At 42.6% G+C, this 23068-nt stretch overlaps 1 protein-coding gene across 1 annotated transcript in view; it reads right to left on the reverse strand.

Annotated features, from left to right (window-relative positions):
* Positions 1 to 23068, reverse strand: part of LOC128705329 (putative surface protein SACOL0050) — a 34803-nt gene that overhangs the window by 3612 nt on the left and 8123 nt on the right. The gene's annotated exons all lie outside the window — the stretch shown is intronic.

The following is a 23068-nucleotide window of genomic DNA, read 5'->3' on the forward strand; positions in this document are numbered from 1 at the left end:
CATATCCCCCCTAATTCTATGCCTTTCGAGAGAGTGCAGATTCAAAGCCCTCAGTCTATCCTCATAGGGAAGATTTCTGATACATAGGATCATCTTTGTCATCCTCCTTTGTACGTTTTCCAGAGCATTTATATCCATTCTGTAATACGGTGACCAGAGCTGAGCAGCATAGTCTAAATGAGGCCTAACCAAGGATATATAGAGTTGAAGAACAACCTGAGGACTTCTATTATTTATACTTGTAGATATGAAGCCAAGAATTCTGTTAGCTTTATTGCAAACACTAATGCACTGTTGTCTTGGTTTTAGATTACTGCTAACCAGAACTTCTAAATCCTTTTCGCAATCTGTAGTATTAAGATCTACATTATTTAGTTTATATGTGGCATGGTTATTTACCTGTCCAACATTTAGAACTTTGCATTTGTCAATATTAAACTGCATCTGCCACTTCTCCGACCATTGCATCAGTCTATTCAAATCATCCTGGAGTGCTCTAGTGTCCTCATTAGAATGAATTGGACGGCCTATTTTGGTGTCATCAGCAAATTTGCTTATGTCGCTATTTATTCCCTCATCTATGTCGTTTATGTAAATTGTGAACAACAACGGGCCCAACACTGACCCCTGAGGTACACCACTTGTGACGTGCCCCCATTCTGATTTCTCCCCATTTATGCAAGCTCTCTGCTGTCTATTTGTCAGCCATGCCTCTACCCAGGAAAAAATTTCTCCTATTCCGTGTGCCTTAAGTTTCCTCAATAGCCTCTGGTGTGGAACTCTATCGAAAGCCTTACTGAAGTCCATATACACAATATCATATTCATTACCATGATCTACCTCCTCAAACACTTTAGTGAAAAAAAGTTAGTAAATTCGTAAGACAGGAACGCCCCTTTGTAAAACCTTGTTGAGATTCATTAATCAATCTGTGCCTGTCAAGATGGCTACGAATTGCTTCGGCAATTATTGATTCCATAAATTTTCCCACTATGGAGGTAAGGCTTATTGGTCTATAGTTCGAAGCCAAGGACCTGTCACCTGCTTTGTAAATAGGTATTACATTTGCCATTTTCCACTTATCAGGCACTATGCCAGTTTGTAGTGATATGTTAAAAAGATTAGCCAAAGGTATGCTAAGTTCCTCTTTACATTCCTTTAACACCCTTGCAAACAGTTCATCAGGGCCTGAGGATTTGTTAGGTTTTAGTTTCTCTATTTGTCTGATGACCATGTCACTAGTTACTGCAATCGTGCATAGTTTATTATCATCCTGTTCTACATAATCTATTATTTCAGGAATATCGCTAGTATTTTCCTGGGTGAAAAGTGGGAGAAAGTAGGTATTTAGAATTTCACACATATCCTTATCACTGTCAGTGATCTGACCAGAGTTACTCTTAAGTGGGCCAATCTTGTCCCTAATCTTACTTCTGTATACCTGAAAGAACCCTTTTGGGTTAGTCTTTGAATCCCTTGCGACCTTAGCCTCATAATCCCTTTTTGCTTTTCTTATTCCTTTCTTTATTTCTCTCTTTAATTGAATACATTGATTTCTTAACTGCCCATCCCCTCTTTTAATACGCCTATATATGCCCCTCTTTTGACCAATGAGATGTTTTAATCTATTGTTCATCCATTTGGGATCATTTTTGTTAGATCTAATTTCCCTACTCGGAACAAAAGTTGTCTGGGCAGCTAGAACTATGCTCTGAAAAACGTCATATTGGCAACCAAGATCACCTACCTGACCCATAGTCAGGACAATTTAGCCCACCCAGGTAATTTTTCAGTCCCATGAAGTCGGCCAAGCGAAAATCTGGGACAGAGATTTGATTGCAATTATCTGGGTATTTCCATGATATATTGAAACTAAGTGATTTGTGATCACTTTCCCCAAGCTCATCATTAACCTCAAGATTATTAATTAGTAAATCTTTGTTGGCAAGAACCAAGTCAAGCAGATTGTTTCCTCTAGTTGGTTCTGTCACAACCTGTTCTAAAAAGCAATCCTGAACCGTATCAAGAAAGTCACTAGACTCAAGATTTCCAATCAATTTGTCTAAAGTTAAAATCTCCCATTATCACAACATTTTCATATCTAGATGCCTTATGAATTTCGTCCCATAACAGCTTACTGCCCTCCCTATCAAGGTTTGGGGGCCTATAAATCACACCCAAAATTAATTTGTTATGTCCCTCGAGAAACTGTAGCCAAACAGATTCTGTGTTCGATGTTTCTAATCTTATATCATGTCTAAGAAAACAATTTAAATTTTCTCTGACATACATTGCCACACCACCACCCTTCCTGCTGACCCTATCAGATTAGATTTTGCCACCGAAGTGGCTAGTTTATTGTGCACCCCATATCCATCCTGTGGACGGTAGCGTGAGAGCATATGGATACACAAAAGGCCTAGGAACTAGGCCCCAAAGGGTTAACAGGAATACATATGGATTTATATCTACATATCTATAGTTCACTTATCTGTTACAAGCAAATTTAGGAAATTTGCTTAGTATATCTGGTATCTTATTTTCATTAATAAGATATCTTGACATGTCACATAGGTTATTATACTGTCTGTCTCTGTATTCCTCAATAAGTGGACAATTAAGCACATAGTGTTCAAGAGAGTGACCATATGCCTGATCACATAATTTACATTTAGTTTGACCATCATCTGTGTGTCTCCCAAACTGCCAGAAGTACTTGTAACCAAGCCTAAGCCTGGCCACTACAACATCAGTCAGTCTGTTCACATTGCAAGTTGCTCCATAAACATACTTATCTACGTTCATGTTATCATAGTGGGTTATAGATCTACTCAGGCTTCTAACTGCATTCCTATAACAATCATTTTCATTATTTACTTCTCTCCTAATATTATTCCTAATGCTAGACACAGTTATACCAAAGTTATATTCTACATTCTCCTTCTCGATACTCTTCTTGGCTAACATATCAACTTTATCATGAAGGAGTAATCCAATGTGTGATGGGATCCATAGCAATTGTACATTAATTCCTTTGTCCCTAATTTTTGAGTATCTATACCTGGCTTCCCCAATGAGCATGTTGTTGGAGTCATTATATGAGTCAAGAGCCTTCAATGATGACATAGAATCAGTAATGATGATAGAGTCAAGCTCAGTGTCATAGGTTAGCTTTAGCGCCATTAGGATTGCAAACAATTCAGTTTGCAGTGTAGACGCCCAGTTGTTAATTCTTATGCCTAACTCAACAAATTTATTATCGTTCTTAACTAGGGAGGTGGCAACAAGAGCAGATGCAGCCCTGCCAGAAGACTCCTGTTTAGATCCATCAGTGTATATAACTTGTGATAACTTGTTACTACCAGCTAGGTGAGAAATTTCTTCTTGAGCAGTTGCTCTAACAAGAGATTTAAGGAAGGGATTACTAGCAATGAGCTTCTTGGGAGGGACTTGTAGGTATGTGATATTAAATGAACACATCTTCCATGGAGGGGTGAAATGCTCTTGTTGCCTACAGTGATACAGTTCATGCAGGTTATAAAACTTAATGCAATTGCACGTTTTCACAATCCATTTAGATCTGTGTGTATTTACCTCTAGACACTTGGTAAGATTCACTGTGACAGTGTCTGGTTCGTTTCTCAACATTCTAATACCGAGTACAGTGTTAATTTCAACAATCCTATCACTGATACTAGAAATACCAAGCTCCTTCCTCATGTTAAGAACTTTTGTAGATCTGGGACAGCCAAGAATAATCCTGAGAGCTTCATTTTGCATTAACTCCAAGGGTCGGAGAGAACTTTCTCTAGCTAATATCAACATGGGAGCAGCATAATCAATTAAGGACCTAACATAGGCTATGTACATCATTCTCACGATTCTCACATTTGCACCATAGTTGGGATTGTAGCCAGCAACAGCTTTGAGAGCATTTAGCCTAGCTTTACATTTCTTGTTTAGTTGTGGTATAGTGGATTTGTTAAAGGGTACATCTACACCAAGATATCTGTAAGTTTTAACGTAGCTAATGATTTCACCCTGCAAATAGATGGGTGGGGGATGTCGTTTGCTTGTTAATATCTTAGTTTTAGAGGAAGATATTATGAGGCCTAGTCGATTACAAATTGCTTGAACTTCATTAAGAATGGTATTCATCTTCTTATGCCCTGTTGTATGGATCATGATATCATCAGCATAGCTTATAGCTATATGTTTAGGTGAGGCAGGTAGAGCATTTAGGAGAGCATTAATCAGAATATTAAATAGCATGGGACTAAGAACTCCTCCCTGCGGTGTACCTAAAGACATTTCTTTAGAATCACTTCTGAAGCCTTGGTAAAGGACAGAGGATACTCTATTTGACAGGTATCCTATTATCCAGCAGAGTAAGCTACCACCAATATTCATTTTGGCTAGTTCATGTAGTATAACGGTTCTGTTCGCAATATCAAATGCAGATTTTAGATCAAGAAAAGTGGTAAAACTAGTAGAGGTGTGTGCAGTGAGAAAGGTGGAAATACAGTTCTGCACACTTTTACCTTTCATGAACCCATAGAGGTAGGGGGAAAGTTGATGTCTGATTCTGTAGTACAGTCTGTTAAGCATCATTCTTTCAAAAGTTTTACAAAGACAACTAGTTAAGGAGATCGGCCTAAATGTATCAGGCTGTTGGGGCTTAGGGATAGGCACAATGAGACTATTGGTCCAGGAAGTAGGAAGAACGCCCTCAATGTAACTGAGATTATACAGTGCCAACAAAGGGTTATCAGGCACGTGCCTTAGAGTTCTGAGAATATCATAGGTTATACCATCCTCTCCAGGAGCAGTTGATCGACCTTTGGTTAATGCATTATCTAATTCATACTCGGTAAAGAGGCAATCACTCTCATCAATATTTTGGCTCATAAAATTAATCAGTTTCAACATTTCTTCAGAAGTACTCTCTAAATTTTTTCTAATATGAGATGGAAGGCTTTCATGCCTGGATGTTTTGGACCAGTCATTTATGAGGTCATTTGCTTTTTCAAGAGGAAAGGGATGAGCAACATTGCCAGTCTTTTTCCTGGTTATTTTATTTATACCTTTCCAAGCCAAACTCAAAGGGGTGGACCTATTTAATCCACTAACAAACTGTTCCCATTCCTGTTGCCTAAGTTCTTCCTTTCTATTCCTTGCATTTGTTAGTGCAGCTTGGAACGTTCTGAGCAGGTCTGGGGTTCTACATTCACGGTATGCTTTACCAATCCTCCTAGCTGCATGTGTTAGATTGCGCAGCTGTGGATCATTATAGTATTTACATTGGTTTTTATTGTTATTTATAGTGGAGGGTTTTTGTTTCCTATTCCTGCCCACTTGATCTGTGAGAACACTCTCAATAGTGGTAATTAAATCATCATTAAATTTTTGTGTGCCAATGGGCTCGTAATTCTTATACCATTGATCCAAGTGGTTAATAAAGTTGTCTCTGTGTTCTGGTTTGAGAATAAGTTTCCTCCTTCTGTATTTAGCTCCTTGATTGCTGGAGATGTGATCAAGATTGACAGTTGTTAGTCTTGGGAAGTGATCAGATAGAAGATCATCAACTATGACAGAGTCATGCATCGTATATGATGTATTAAATCCAAGACACAGATCTAGTATGCCACCATATATGTGAGTAGGCTCAGTAGTGCCCACAATTCGAACATTATCATGCTCATTTAGCAATCTCACTAGTTTAGTTCCATTGGTGTTTGTTATAGACCCACCAATATTCTTATGTCTGGCATTAAAATCTCCAAGAATGATGGTAGGTTCACTATTGATGCGATCTGGTAAAGCATCAGGTCGAAGCTGGTTCGCTGGGGCATAGAGATTAAAAATGTTTATGGAAAAATCGCCTGCATATACTTTGACACCATGATACTGCATGTTAACTCGACTCTGCAAGGAAAGGAGTGAATGTGGCAAGCTCTTTCTGACATACATCACACAACAGTTGGTTGACCTTAGGTTATAAGCTGCATATCCAGGCAAGTTTGGTGGAGGTGCTCCATCTTTCAATCTACATTCCTGCAAACAGATGACATCAATATTCTTGGTTGCACTAATATGATGTAAGTCAGGCAACCGCTTCCTGATGGAAGCAATGTTCCATGAAAAGATTTGTAATGTATCCATTGTATTCAATTCAATTCAATTCAAAGTTTATTCTCTATAAGGATTACAATGCTGAGTTTACAGAAATTTGGTTATTGTTTGGTTTACATGTAGTAAAATTGTAATTACAGAGTGTACCACTAGAACGCTTAGCATGGCTAGGCATTTCGGGCATACTTAGTTTTATTCTTAATTGTAAAATATTACAAATTATGAGGTAAGTTGGTATTATGGCTAAGTGACTAAATACTAGTTTATGAGTTTAGCAATGTGAATGCTTTTGTTTTGGCACAGTATATAGTTTCAGTATTGGAGTATCACAGGATTCATTATTTTAAGACTGAGATTAATATTTCTGTTTATGGTCAAATGAGTGAGCGAGTGTAAGTGTGAACCACCAGGTGGTATTCGTGTAGTTAGTTGACGGGGTGTATCAGGGAGATAAGATGTTTTCTAATGGTAGTTTTGAAGGTGATGAATGTGTCTGCAGTTCTAGAGTTCTCAGGTAGGGTATTCCAGATTTTAGGGCCTTTGACATACATTGAATTTTTGTAAAGGTTTAGTCGGACACGGGGAATGTCGTAGAGATGTTTGTGTCTGGTGTTATGCCTGTGGGTTCTGTCACAACTATCAAGAAAGCGTTTTAGGTCAAGGTTGATATTAGAGTTTAAGGCCTTGTAGATATAGATTGCACAGTAGTAAGTGTGGATGTACTGAACTGGGAGTAAGTTTAGATCTTTGAAGAGTGGGGGGGTGTGCTGCCAGGAATGGGATTTAGTGATTATTCTTACTGCAGCTTTTTGTTGGGTTATTATTGGCTTTAGGTGTGTTGCTGCAGCTGATCCCCAAGCACAAATAGCATAGGTGAGGTATGGATAAATAAGTGAGTGGTATAGTGTGAGAAGGGCATTTTGCGGCACGTAGTATCGTATCTTGGAGAGGATCCCAACCGTTTTGGATACTTTTTTGGCTATATGCTGGATATGGGTGCTGAAATTCAGGTTGTTGTCAAGGTATAAGCCTAGGAATTTTCCCCCATTATTTCTGGTAATTAGAGTGTTGTCAATCTTAATGTTAATTGTAGTGAGTTATTACAATCTCTTGCTCATAAGATGGTAAAACTATTATGCTTTGACTACAGTGTGCAGATACTTAAGAGCAAATAGCATAGTTTGTACGTCTTTATCTTCAGGACCTTTATTTTTAAGCATTTTTCGGCATTTTGGCAGCCAGTGAAAAGGCAAGTTTTGAAGGCAAGAGTTATGGGCTTCTTTCTCACAAATTGCTGGAAGCTGAACGGAGATTGCTGCACTTTTGACATCATCACCATGCTCAAGAGCATCATCCTGATTACATATATTTATTAAACTTGTCAGGATCTGTTCAAGATGCTCAATTTTTTTCTGGAAAGTTGTTATAATATGAGGAAGGTCAGGCGAATCCAATGCCTCTCCGGAGGATGGCACTTCTGGGTTAGTGCTTTCTTTAACACCTATCACCTTAACAGGTACCATGGTTACATTAGTGTTCTCTGTTTCATCATTCATTGCAGGTAGGTCCTGTGCATCTGACTCATCTCCAATTTCCAGGGAGGTTACCTGTGTGGTGTCCGTCTGACTGTTGTAGTTGTGTGTATTGGGAGAAATGACAAACTCATCCCCATATTCAGGTGTAGCCATAGGTATCTGTAGTGGCAGACCAGTAGTTCCATATGTGCTAGCAGGGATGGCTAGCTCCTCCACAGCTGGTGTGTGTGATGGCATTCTGGTATCACCAGAATCCTTTGCAGTGAGGTGGGGTTCTTGCACACTTTGCAGAGGTTCAGTCTCAGGACTGTTATCAGGTTTACATCGAAGGTTGTTTGGGTTCTGACTGCAGTCCTTGTGGGAAACTGTAACCCCAACTTCTTTACAGTTAATACACTTAAATTTTCGGCTGTCAGGGCATACTGTGCATTCTCTAGTGGAATGTTTCCCAGCACACTTACCACACCAAGAATGTAGTATTCCACAGTCTACTGCAACATGGCCATAGTGCTGGCATTTGTAACACCTACGTTTAGGGGGTAGGTACACTTCGATGTTTAGGAAACGTAAACCATGCACCCAGATATTCCGGGGAAGGGGCACAGGACCTACCCAACTGGCAATAATTTGGGATTTTCCTTTAAGTCTTTTAGGCTTGATGATATGCTCACTTAGAGTCAGATGGGATGGGTCCATGCAGAGAGGGTATCCAAAGATTATGATACTGACCCATTTTTTAAAGTGGTGAGTGTCTGATGGAGGTCGGAGCAGCTTATATCCCCATAAGGTGTACTAAGTAGATCATTGATCAGCTCTTTATTCTGTTCCACAAACACAAAGTTGTGTGTGTTTTTCCTAAATTGGATCCTTGAGTTAGGATGCTTGTTTACAGCTTCCATTAGCCATGCACACTTTGCAGGCAGCGGGGTGTTGTCAGGGAAGTTCAGCTTAACACATTCTTCCTTTGAAGAAAGACTTCTTGCAGCCTCTGTGCACCAAGGACGTTTAGTATCACATTGTGTACGAGTCAAGTGAGTCTGACTACGTCGACGCTCTAGCCCTTTCTCACTTTTTCTCTTTTGTTTACTTTTAAAGGTCTGGAAGCTATCATCATTTCCATCACCTGCAGAAATAGGTTCCTCTATGACAGTTGCCATGTTTGCCAGTGATGATATCTGGTGTAAGACTCACAACACAAGAATTCCTCGCTTATCTTTCCCTTATAGCTTATGCAAGAGCAAATATTCACTACAAAGTCAAAGTCCAAAATAGATCACAAGACACAAGTGCTCAAGTTCAATGAACACCTCCAACCATACTCAACCCAGACCACCACCACTCAATACGACACACACCCCACCAAAAACACACTCAGAGACCTCTTGTATGTGTGTTAATAATATGGTACATATAATGATATAATGGATGGTACAGGCGAGGTCTTACACCATATCACAAATTACAAAGATGAACAGAGAGAGAGAGAGAGAGAGAGAGAGAGAGAGAGAGAGAGAGAGAGAGAGAGAGAGAGAGAGAGAGAGAGAGAGAGAGAGAGAGAGAGAGAGAGAGACAAAGTAGGTAATATTGAGAATAAAATTAGAATTCTGACATACATCACATTAAACATTAGGTTCAAATTCAATGATAACTTTCACTTGAGTTAGTTCAGGCTACTGCCACCTAATGTACCTCACTGAAGTAATAATATAGCAGACATCACAATGAATGCTGAAGACAACCTCTTACCCCAACCATAGATTGTAAACAGTATTACAAAAAAAAAAAAAAAAAAAAAAAAACTAGGTAATGTTACAATGACAATGAGATAAATCACTCTGATCGACTTGCTTGGTCCATCCTGGGTAACTCACACGTTACTATGTTATACATGTATGCAAGCATAAGTGTGCAGCTGTAGATAGATGAACCAGTACCTAAACAATCTCACTTATACACTCGTTACTATGTATGACAAGTGTTACCAAGTGTACACTTTATCACTTAGAATACACTTTTGTTGATGTAAATATGGGTGAGAGTGGTACACCGCTGGTCGTAATAAACACACTCAACTTCTCAAGGTCACACACTAGGCCCAGCTTCTGGAGTTACCAGCGTTTTAATGTGTTTATTATGTGTCAGTGCGTGTCTGCAGTCATTAAATTGGTGTATCAGAAGTTAAACACTACAATCCAGTTGATCAAATAGTCTAAAACAATTTACACAATGTATAACTAGAAGTATAATGATTGCAAATTGTTACTATTACAATTTTAACTAGGCGCTAGACCCACTAGATGGGATGGCAAGGAACATAGATGTTAACAGGCTGACTCTTGCTTAACACAGTTTAAAGGTAACCGAATTACTCAAGTAAGAAAGTATTCATGAAACTGAACATTATGCAGGAGTAAGCTTGTTCACAGTAAAAATACAAAGCATAAGTTACACACTCACACCACAGATGTGGTGGCCTCCACTCCAAACCAACAGATACAGATACTAATGCCGGAAAAAAATCCCCCCCCCCAGTACCAACAATACCACCAGTCCGATAACATTCTTCTTTGCAAATATACAGGGTCTAAAGCCAGCAACAAACAACAAAATACCTTTCATCCGTGGACTGCTTGCAGAGGCAAAGGCAATGTTAGCGGCTTTCACTGAGACCCACATAAAGGATCACTTGGACAACGAAATATGGATCCCAGGTTACAACCTATACAGATGTGACAGAGTGAACAGGCAAAAGGGGGGGGGGTTGGCCTGTACATTGCAGAGTCACTTGTTTGCACAGAACTGCTTAATGCCTCAAATGATGTAGTGGAAGTTTTAGCAGTAAAGGTCGAGAACCAAAACCTAGTCATTGTGGTAGTCTACAAGCCTCCGGATGCAACATCCCAGCAATTCCAGGAACAGCTGTTAAAAATTGACCACTGTCTGGAAAATCTTCCAGCTCCTGCACCCAACATCTTGCTCCTGGGGGATTTCAACTTAAGGCACCTAAAATGGAGGAATATAGCAAATAATATTGTTGCAGAAATAACACCAGGAGGCAGCTCTGATGAAAACTCACACTCGCACGAGCTTTTAAATCTCTGCACAAAATTCAATTTAAACCAGCAAATAATAGAGCCTACTAGACTGGAGAATACACTAGACCTCATCTTCACTAACAATGATGATCTGATAAGAAATGTCACCATATCAAAAACAATATACTCAGATCACAACATAATTGAGGTTCAGACATGTATGCGTGGAGCCCCAGACCGACAAAATGAGACTAGTCACGAGGGAGCATTCACCAAATTCAACTTCAATAACAAAAACATAAAGTGGGACCAAGTAAACCAAGTCCTAACCGATATAAGCTGGGAAGATACACTAAGCAACACAGACCCCAACTTATGTCTAGAACAGATTAACTCGGTGGCACTCGATGTATGCACAAGGCTTATTCCTCTAAGAAAAAGGAGGAGTAGATGTAAAATAGAAAGAGACAGGCGCTCCCTTTACAGGCGACGGAAAAGAATAACAGAGCGGCTAAAAGAGGTCAATATATCTGAAATGCGTAGGGAGACACTGGTCAGAGAAATAGCAAGCATCGAACTTAAGCTAAAAGAATCCTTTAGGAGTCAAGAATCGCGGGATGAACTAAAAGCCATAAATGAAATCGAAAGAAACCCAAAGTATTTCTTCTCCTATGCCAAATCAAAATCGAGAACAACGTCCAGTATTGGGCCCCTACTTAAACAAGATGGGTCCTACACAGATGACAGCAAGGAAATGAGTGAGCTACTCAAGTCCCAATATGACTCAGTTTTTAGCAAGCCGCTAACCAGACTGAGAGTCGAATATCAAAATGAATTTTTTATGAGAGAGCCACAAAATTTGATTAACACAAGCCTATCCGATGTTATCCTGACGCCAAATGACTTCGAACAGGCGATAAATGACATGCCCATGCACTCTGCCCCAGGGCCAGACTCATGGAACTCTGTGTTCATCAAGAACTGCAAGAAGCCCCTATCACGAGCCTTTTCCATCCTATGGAGAGGGAGCATGGACACGGGGGTCGTCCCTCAGTTACTAAAAACAACAGACATAGCCCCACTCCACAAAGGGGGCAGTAAAGCAATAGCAAAGAACTACAGACCAATAGCACTAACATCCCATATCATAAAAATCTTTGAAAGGGTCCTAAGAAGCAAGATCGCCACCCATCTAGAAACCCATCAGTTACACAACCCAGGGCAACATGGGTTTAGAACAGGTCGCTCCTGTCTGTCTCAACTATTGGATCACTACAACAAGGTCCTAAATGCACTAGAAGACAAAAAGAATGCAGATGTAATATATACAGACTTTGCAAAAGCCTTCGACAAGTGTGACCATGGCGTAATAGCGCACAAAATGCGTGCTAAAGGAATAACAGGAAAAGTCGGTCGATGGATCTATAATTTCCTCACTAACAGAACACAGAGAGTAGTCGTCAACAGAGTAAAGTCCGAGGCAGCTACGGTGAAAAGCTCTGTTCCACAAGGCACAGTACTAGCTCCCATCTTGTTCCTCATCCTCATATCCGACATAGACAAGGATGTCAGCCACAGCACCGTGTCTTCCTTTGCAGATGACACCCGAATCTGCATGACAGTGTCTTCCATTGCAGACACTGCAAGGCTCCAGGCGGACATCAACCAAATCTTTCAGTGGGCTGCGGAAAACAATATGAAGTTCAACGATGAGAAATTTCAATTACTCAGATATGGTAAACATGAGGAAATTAAATCTTCATCAGAGTACAAAACAAATTCTGGCCACAAAATAGAGCGAAACACCAACGTCAAAGACCTGGGAGTGATTATGTTGGAGGATCTCACCTTCAAGGACCATAACATTGTATCAATCGCATCTGCTAGAAAAATGACAGGATGGATAATGAGAATCTTCAAAACTAGGGAGGCCAAGCCCATGATGACACTCTTCAGGTCACTTGTTCTATCTAGGCTGGAATATTGCTGCACTCTAACAGCACCTTTCAAGGCAGGTGAAATTGCCGACCTAGAAAATGTACAGAGAACTTTCACGGCGCACATAACGGAGATAAAACACCTCAATTACTGGGAGCGCTTGAGGTTTCTAAACCTGTATTCCCTGGAATGCAGGAGGGAGAGATACATGATTATATACACCTGGAAAATCCTAGAGGGACTAGTACCGAACTTGCACACGAAAATCACTCACTACGAAAGCAAAAGACTTGGCAGACGATGCACCATCCCCCCAATGAAAAGCAGGGGTGTCACTAGCACGTTAAGAGACCATACAATAAGTGTCAGGGGCCCGAGACTGTTCAACTGCCTCCCAGCACACATAAGGGGGATTACCAACAGACCCCTGGCAGTCTTCAAGCTGGCACTGGACAAGCACCTAAAGTCAGTTCCTGATCAGCCGGGCTGTGGCTCGTACGTTGGTTTGCGTGCAGCCAGCAGCAACAGCCTGGTTGATCAGGGGCTGATCCACCAGGAGGCCTGGTCACAGACCGGGCCGCGGGGGCGTTGACCCCTGAAACTCTCTCCAGGTAAACTCCAGGTAAACAGATGAACACTGCAATTTGAAATATTACTGGGAATTTAGCAGTAAAGTTTCAGTCTGAACGAGAAAATGTATTAGAAAACACAACAATGACACTAGGACAAGCAACTTAATTATGTAACCGTATTTAATAGTTCAGTTACACTGAGCAGAGCATGTATTACACTGATTTATCAAATGTAAGGAGTCACTACACTGAAGTACACTCTGAGCCTTTTAAAGTCTTAATACAGGCTTACAAATGACAATTAACTGTTGGGGAAAGCAGCACTTAACACTTCTAGCACACGTATGACAGATGAATGTTCACTGTGTACAAGCCAATCACCACAAGCTTACTATGTTTATAAGTGAACCTCTGGCATGTCCCACTCAAAATGTCAGCACTGCAATGCTCGTCAAATTGTTCTCAAGCCACTACAGGAAACACTGGTATGCCAGCAGCACTGCAGAACGTATACAGACATGCTGGGCCCTAGGACAGCTATAACTGCAGGCTGCCTTAGCTTGTTCTGGCTAGCTTTTAGTGCTGCCCTCAAGCTTGCCTGACTGTGCTCGCCAAGCCCACGCCAACCACCCGGACACATGCTTGCAGCAGGCAGGCAGGCACACAGGAGACACTCGCAAGATGAGCGGAGTGCGGCACAGAGGACACGGGCACTCAAGCACCCATGTGGTCTGGCAAAAAACCGCCTCTAGACCACAAGCAAATAGAGGCGAACGGCTGAGTTCCAAATCGAGGAAGGAGAAGGGACAAGGAAAGGATATTCACCTCGCTAGACACAGGCAATATGGGTGTAGTGGCCTGCAGGTCGCAGTGCAATTTTCAAGGTCATTCACTGGGCCCACAGTCGTCTCGAGAGTTACCAACCCTGTACTACTTGTTAATTACTCCAAATCTGCAGCACTTAACACATCTAGCACACGTGTCTTGGAATGACAGACAAATTTTCACTACATAAGAACTAGTTCTCACAACACCGAAGGTACGGCCGGAACACTGTAGAACGTTCACAAAGGCATTCTGGGATTCAGAACAGATGTAGCCTTGGCCTTCACTGGCTGGCTTGGAGCGCTGTTTGGCCTGGATCAGCTAAACTCGCCCTTATCCCATATGTAGATAATGGCGACGAGTTAAGGGATACCGGTGAATAGGAAAGTCGAGGAAGGGACATTCACCTTACTAGACACACGCAGTATGGGTGTAAGTGGCATGCGGGTCTTATAGTGCCATTTTCAAGGTCACCCAGCAGGCCAGACATTCCTCACTCATTTTAAGCCTACGTAGGTACTGATGGTAGCACAATGTCCTAAGTCAGCGTAATCCACTCATGCAAATAGTTACAACAAATCTGCAGCACTTGCGGAACTCAGAGAGTCGAGTACCAGCGGGGCAGCAAAATACACCTCTACACTGCACGTCATTGATAGAGGCGAACGGCTGAGTTTAAAGGAGGAGAGTTGGGGATACAGGAGAACAGCAGGGGTAACTGAGCACGCACATTCGCCTTTCTTCACATAGTCAATATGGGCGAAAGTCTCAGGCAGGTGATGCAGTGCCTCGCTCAAGGTCACAGGCTGAGGCAGACTTCTCAAGAGTTACCAGACACTGCAATACTCGTACAGATTGTTACTCACTCCCAAACTTGCAGAACTTCTAGCACACGTGTCTTGGAGTGAAAGACGAATTTTCAGTGTGTGCACACCTGGGTTACCAACTCACGTAGGAGTGCACACTCGTCATTATTCCTCAGGTTGGTAAAGCGATGAGTTGTGAGCATTTTGAGAGGCACGAGTAGCAGTGGACTAGCAAAATTCGCCTCTACACTGTATGTTGATAGAGGCGAAAGGCTGAGGTCAAATGAAAGGCAGAGGGGAAGCAGAGGCCTGTGAGGGCCTTTGCAAAAAGGAAAACTATTTCCAGTGTTTGACTAGGTATATCCTTAGTCACAGCTCGCACATAAGAGTTCTCACAACACTGAAGCTGTCTTCCAACAGTACGAGTTTTAATGATGACTTATCAGTCGGGAGAAATGGGTAGGCCTGTGAATTAGTAGGTCCAGATCCCCAGCACACGTCTACTCCCCTCAACCACTCAGCCGAGACTGTGACCCTATCAGTGTGGAATAGTTTATAACCCTGTATGTTGCATTCAGAAGGCATTTCTCTATCCTTTAGATTGAACCAGGTCTCTGTTATACCAATAATATCTATATTACCTACACTTGCAAGTAATCTTAGCTCATCTATCTTATTTCTTAGACTCCTACTATTTGTATAGTAAACCTTAAGGGAGCTAGTCACTCGTTGCCCTCTACTATCCCTCTTTGTTTGTTGATCAATTGATTTGCCATTACTAGCAACTTTATTTTGAATATTGTCTTTTAAACATATTCCTGAGTTATCCCGGTAATAACTGCTGTTTTTAACCCTAATGGTGCAGCCTAATTGTTTCCCACAAACACCCATACCTCTATAATCTATCAGTTTAAATTTCTAGACAAGTCATCAATTACCCTCTCAACTGAATTGGCTAATGCAACCACTCCATCCCCAGAGAGATGAACCCCATCCCTTGCATACATATCACGTTTGCCAAAGAATAGGTCCCAATTATCAATGAATGGGATTGCAAGTTCCTTGCAGTACCTGTCTAGCCAGCAATTTATACCAATTGCCCTAGACATCCATTCATTGCCCACTCCCTTTCTAGGCAAGATGCTACATATGACTGGGATCCCTCCCTTAGACCTAACTACTTCTATGGCTGACCTGTACTTATCCAGCAGCTCCTCTTTCCTGCCCTTCCCAATGTCATTACCCCCAGAACTAAGACAGATAATGTGTCATGTAGGGGGGTATGGGATGCTACTGGGTAATTGGGGAATATGTGAGTAATCGGAAGGAGTAGGCAGGAGAGTCTGAGTCGAGTGATTAGCGGCGAGCGGTAGGTAATGTGAGGTCACTGGTGACTACAACTTCACCTCTCATTACTCTACCCACCACACTACTCACCCTCTCACTGCTTGAAACAAAATAATGAATGAGTAAATAATGGGGACAGTGAATATTACTATTCTACTCAAACACAGTTTTTTATTAAGTCCTTGTACAATAATATATTTGGGAACAGGAGAACATTATTGTGGTTTAGATAAATGGGGTTGTACATATAAGCAGTGAGACAGGGAACAATATGGTTCAGAGGACAATTCATTACAGGAACTAAGCCACAGGTCGCAAGACCTACACAGCACGAGTACTGCGCCAAGCCAGTACTCTGCCCAATGCCTCCAACAGTCTCCTCCAGAGACTTCAGCAGCCTTCTCCCGAGCCCTGCACCCCAGCAGCAGCTCCGCTCAAAGTCTCTCTGCTCAGAGCTCTGCGCCCAGGCCAGAGCTCCACACGAATCTCCTCTGCTCAGCTGTTCCTTGGGCTTATATGGTGGTCCAAGCACCCTCCACAACCACGTGTACGACCTGACGCCTGGATCTGACACCAGTGACGAACAAAGGAGCTGATACATAAGCCAAAAAGGCGTGTCTCTGACAGATATTTGCCAAGGCAAGGTGACCATATAATTGGTTAAATTAGGTCTACCCAGAGACCTCACAAGCCCAGCTGAACTACATCACAAATGGGCTTGTTCCCATTACCTGCCATAATATTACCCAACCCAGGGCAACATGGGTTTAGAACAGGTCGCTCCTGTCTGTCTCAACTACTGGATCACTACGACAAGGTCCTAAATGCACTAGAAGACAAAAAGAATGCAGATGTAATATATACAGACTTTGCAAAAGCCTTCGACAAGTGTGACCATGGCGTAATAGCGCACAAAATGCGCGCTAAAGGAATAACAGGAAAAGTCGGTCGATGGATCTATAATTTCCTCACTAACAGAACACAGAGAGTAGTCGTCAACAGAGTAAAGTCCGAGGCAGCTACGGTGAAAAGCTCTGTCCCACAAGGCACAGTACTAGCTCCCATCTTGTTCCTCATCCTCATATCCGACATAGACAAGGATGTCAGCCACAGCACCGTGTCTTCCTTTGCAGATGACACCCGAATCTGCATGACAGTGTCTTCCATTGCAGACACTGCAAGGCTCCAGGCGGACATCAACCAAATCTTTCAGTGGGCTGCAGAAAACAATATGAAGTTCAACGATGAGAAATTTCAATTACTCAGATATGGTAAACATGAGGAAATTAAATCTTCATCAGAGTACAAAACAAATTCTGGCCACAAAATAGAGCGAAACACCAACGTCAAAGACCTAGGAGTGATTATGTCGGAGGATCTCACCTTCAAGGACCATAACATTGTATCAATCGCATCTGCTAGAAAAATGACAGGATGGATAATGAGAACCTTCAAAACTAGGGAGGCCAAGCCCATGAGGACACTCTTCAGGTCACTTGTTCTATCTAGGCTGGAATATTGCTGCACTCTAACAGCACCTTTCAAGGCAGGTGAAATTGCCGACCTAGAAAATGTACAGAGAACTTTCACGGCGCGCATAACGGAGATAAAACACCTCAATTACTGGGAGCGCTTGAGGTTTCTAAACCTGTATTCCCTGGAACGCAGGAGGGAGAGATACATGATTATATACACCTGGAAAATCCTAGAGGGACTAGTACCAAACTTGCACACGAAAATCACTCACTACGAAAGCAAAAGACTTGGCAGACGATGCACCATCCCCCCAATGAAAAGCAGGGGTGTCACTAGCACGTTAAGAGACCATACAATAAGTGTCAGGGGCCCGAGACTGTTCAACTGCCTCCCAGCACACATAAGGGGGATTACCAACAGACCCCTGGCAGTCTTCAAGCTGGCACTGGACAAGCACCTAAAGACAGTTCCTGATCAGCCGGGCTGTGGCTCGTACGTTGGTTTGCGTGCAGCCAGCAGCAACAGCCTGGTTGATCAGGCGCTGATCCACCAGGAGGCCTGGTCACAGACCGGGCCGCGGGGGCGTTGACCCCCGAAACTCTCTCCAGGTAAACTCCAAACCCCAACCTGCTGACTATGTCACCAACACCAGCTCCAGGAAGGAACACTCTCTGTCTGACCTTTCTGTCTCTGTTACAAAATGCACGGTCCATATATCTGGGAGTCTATCCAAAATTTGATCCAAGTCTTAACTATTTTCTTTGTTGGTGTTTTAAAATGACGTTCCGAAAATTAGTCTCTGAATACAATATCAAAATACAAAGGCCACGATGTCCTTTTCCGATTTTAAATCCATTTTACAACAAATGATAACAAATATGGAATTGCATATTATAGCTGGAGTAAGAGTTTTTATACGATTTTAAGGTTTTTTAATTTATATAACCTCAACATATGCAACTCCAGTGACGCGATTTTTCGGTGTCTCGTAGCTCGATTGCTAGCACACTCAGCTCACACACTGAGGTCCGTGGATCGATCCCCGGTATAAGTGGAAACATTAGGACGTGTTTTTTTAAGACACCTGCTGTCCATGTTCACCTAGCAGTAAAATAGGTACCTGGATGTTAGTCGACTGGTGTGGGTCGCATCCTTACCTGGAGTTTACCTGGAAAGAGAGGGTTTCGGGGGTCAACGCCCCCGCGGCCCGGTCTGAGACCAGGCCTCATGGTGGATCAGGGTCTGATCAACCAGGGTGTTACTGCTGGCCGCACGCAAGGTGACGTACGAGCCACAGACCAGTTGGTCAGGTACTGACTTTAGGTGCCTGTCCAGTGCCTTCTTGAAGACAGCCAGGGGTCTATTGGTAATCCCCTTATGTATGCTGGGAGGCAATTGAACAGTCTTGGGCCCCGGACACTTATTGTGTTGTCTCAGTGTATTCGTGGAGCCCCTGCTTTTCATTGGGGGAATGTTGCCTCTCCTGCTGAGTCTTTTGCTTTCGTAGGGAGTGATTTTCGTGTGCAGGTTTAGTACCAATCCCTCCAGGACTTTCCAAGTGTATATTATGTATCTCTCTCGCCTGTGTTCGAGGGAATACAGATCAATGACCTTCAACCGTTCCCACAAAGTTTAACCTAATTTGCCCGAAATGCTTTCTATAGAGGTGCAGACATGCATGCACAGGTCACCTGACCAGCAAAAGGTGACCAGTTACGATGGTGCCTTCACCATATTCAACATCGACAACAAAAACATACAGTGGGATCAAGTCAACCATGTCCTAAATGAAACAAGTTGGAAGGATATCCTAAACAACACATATCCGAACCTTTGCCTAGAAGGAATTAATTAACTGTGTCACTTGAGGTATGCTCAGGGTGCATTCCTTTAAGAAAAAGGAAGAGAAGATGTAAACTAGAAAGAGAGAGACGCTTCCTATACAGGCAAAGGAAAAGAATCACAGAGCTGTTGAAAGGGGCCAGTTCTTCCTGAGTTTCTTGTCTCCTGTATGATTCCTGTATGTTCTAGATTCGCCGGTATAATCGTACGGCCCGGCCTTGGCTCTCTTTCGCGGGAGTGTCTCAGACCAATGTCTGCCATGGGAGGAGGTACAAGTACCTCCTCGTCTTCTGGGACCAGCTGTCCCCAGGCCCAGCCCCATTCCCCACCCCCATGGGGCTTGGAGGGAGAAGCTAGGCACCTTGGGCTGCCACAAACCCCGCCCACACTGGGCTCGAAGGGTGTGGCAGCTGCATAGCAGCAGACGATGTCAGGAGGTGCAAAGGCAGCAAGAACTACATGATCCTTTTAGAGCCACACCCCAGCTTTGAGTCGAAGCCCAAGTGCTGGGCAAGCTCAAGAATGTCTCTTGCTGTGAGTGTTGCTACTCCTACTTCACTTGTCCATTGCACTCCTCTGTCTTGATTCCTTAAGCTTAAGGAATCATACAGGAGACATGAAACTCAGGAAGAACTTAAACCCATCAATGAAATTGAAAAAAAAAATCTGTTCTTATACCAACGTGATGGGACTTACACACATGACAGCAAAGATATAAGTGAGATACTAAAGTCCTAATATGACTCAGTATTTAGTGAGCCATTAACCAGACTAAGAGTCGAAAATCTAAATTAATTTTTTTATTACCGAGACTCAAAATCTGGTCAATCCAAAAATCTCCGATATTATCCTAACACCACGAGACTTAAATCAATTAATGACATGCCCATGTACTCTGCCCCAGGCCTAGACTTATGGAACAACGTGTTCATCAAGAACTGCAAGAAGCCCCTTTCACGTGGCTTCAGCATTCTATGGAGAGGGAGCATCCCACACACACTAAATATAACAGACATAGTCACCCTCCACAATGATGGCAGTAAATCAATTGTAAAGAACTACAGACCGATAGCACTAACATCCCATATCATAAAAATCTTTGAGAGGGTTCTAAGAAGTAAAATCGTCATCCACCTAGATACCCATCACTTACACAACCCAGGGCAACACGGGTTTAGAGCAGGTCGCTCCTGCCTCTCCCAGCTACTGGACCACTATGACAAGATCTTATAATAAAAATAATATATTAATATCTTTATTTACTACAAGTACATGTACAAGGCATACAGTCCTAGCTGACATCAAAGACTCCTTCATTGTCGTCTGCACAGACGACACGGAAGCATCAAAACTTATGGACGACTCTTCAATCAGGACCCTACAAACACAACAATTCACTCTATCCCCGTCTCCATTCTTGAAGTCGAAACGTTCTGTCTTTGTGAAAAGACTGGACAATATGGTCACCTCTCTCTCTACTGAAGCACTGAAGACATCTATTGAGGAACAAAACACCTGGGCCTCGGTAGACAGCATCTACAAGATCCCTAACGCCTCATCTATGCTAAAGATTACATTTTCAGACATCTCCATGGCTGCCCAAGCTCTCTCTGACGGTCTGGCCATCTCATATTACCACATTCACCCTAGTCATATAGAACAAGAACGTTTCTCATACATCTCCCACTGCTGGACCTGCTACTCCTATAAACACACCACCAAGGACTGCCCCATCAAGGATAAGAAGTTTTGTTCAAAATGTGGGAATGATGGACACGATTTCAGATCCTGCACCATTACTACAGCACCAACTTGTCTTAACTGCAAGGGTAATCATCATACCCTTGCAGCTAAGTGCCCACTCAGGAAAGATATCATATTGAAGAAAACTAAAGTTCTGAAGAACACCTCCAATTCACCGACATACGCTGCAATAACCAAACCACAAACCGACACCACCAAGACTCTACACGCTAATCTACAGGCACCATCGCCCAGCAACTCCCTCTCTCCACTCCCAGACGGAGATTCCTCCAAGGTGCTGTACTGCATGGTGTATGCACACCTTGCAAACGCAGCAAACCCCGTCACTTTCAACACCACTATTAACGAACTATTCCGTCTGAACAACATGCCTGCCTTCAATTTTCCGGACTCCACACATTCAGCAGACATCCTCAAGATCCTTCCCAACGTCCTGAAATTTACTGCACCTGCAGACCTGTCTCCTGCCCAAGCAACTGCTCCTGTAACTTCTATAACCACTTCCACCGCTGACAACGTTGATCATGTTGCCTCAACCACCGTCTCCCACCTCCCCCAGCCTGCTGTTACACAACCATTACACCTTACAGCTGCTCCTGTCGACCCTCAGTCACCTGCTACCACCATTGTAGATTCTCCCAATGAATCCACTCCAGAAGAGGAAGATAACGACGACTCCAGTAAACCCTCATGGGAAAACCTTACCTTTTACACTTCAAATACTGACACCATGACCTGTACTGAACTCTACAAAAGCCTCGGTGCTGGAACAGTCAAGTATGCATGTGAATCACCGCTTCACTTCACACTCACCCAAGTTCTTGAGTTCATCAAGCCTCTACGTTTCACCTTCAGTAACAAGGCTAAACTATACCACCTATCTAGGAGCAGCTTCAAAAAATTCGTAAATGGCTCCATTGCTAACCTGCCTCCTCAGTTACTCCTATAATTCCCACGTGTTCTACCCTCTGATGTGACCTAGCCTGCTGCCAGCTACTCAAGATTCAAGACTTCAACTACCACAAGTTCGATGCAACAGTCCCTGCTATTCCTGTTCTCAAGTCTGCCCCACGATCGCCTTAGCTGCTGGGTTAAGCCCTGGCTCTGTTTCTCTAAGAACACTCCTCTCCAGAGCTATTCTTCATCTGTCCCATCTTCCCCGCTCATCCCATTGGGATCTTACCTGAACTTGTTCGCTTTGCTTACTTCAACTCCATATTGTTTCAGACTACGGAACAATGCTCTTCTCCAGACTGAGGGACTGACCACCTCAAAACTTTAAGGGTGATGGACTGATTACATCGTCTTCAAGTCTCTTCTGCTTCTATCAACTTTTCTGTACTCGACTGAAGAAGCCTACTGTGTAGGCGAAACGTTTTGATATAAAGATACCTAACTGTTGCATATGTGTCTTACCTAACAACCTGTCGGTATTGTATACCATTTTGATGTTCATTGCTGTCTTGGTTTAAGGTTGCTGCTCACCATAACCCCCAAGTCCTTTTCGCAATCTGTGTGGGTAAGTTCTACATCATTTAACTTATAAGTACTAGGGTTATGGGCACTCCCAAGCTTCAGAACCTTGCATTTATCTACATTGAACTGCATCTGCCACTTTTCTGACCAAGAGTAGAGTTTGTTTAAATCCTCCTGAAGTTCCATAACATCTACGTTTGAGTCAATTATCCTACCTATCTTTGTGTCATCGGCGAATTTGCTCATATCACTAGTAATTCCCTCATCAAGGTCATTGATATATATTATGTAATAAAATTGGTAGAATTACCGACAATATG

The sequence above is a fragment of the Cherax quadricarinatus genome, chromosome 15, assembly GCF_038502225.1.
Source record: "Cherax quadricarinatus isolate ZL_2023a chromosome 15, ASM3850222v1, whole genome shotgun sequence".
NCBI classification, from domain to species: domain Eukaryota; kingdom Metazoa; phylum Arthropoda; class Malacostraca; order Decapoda; family Parastacidae; genus Cherax; species Cherax quadricarinatus.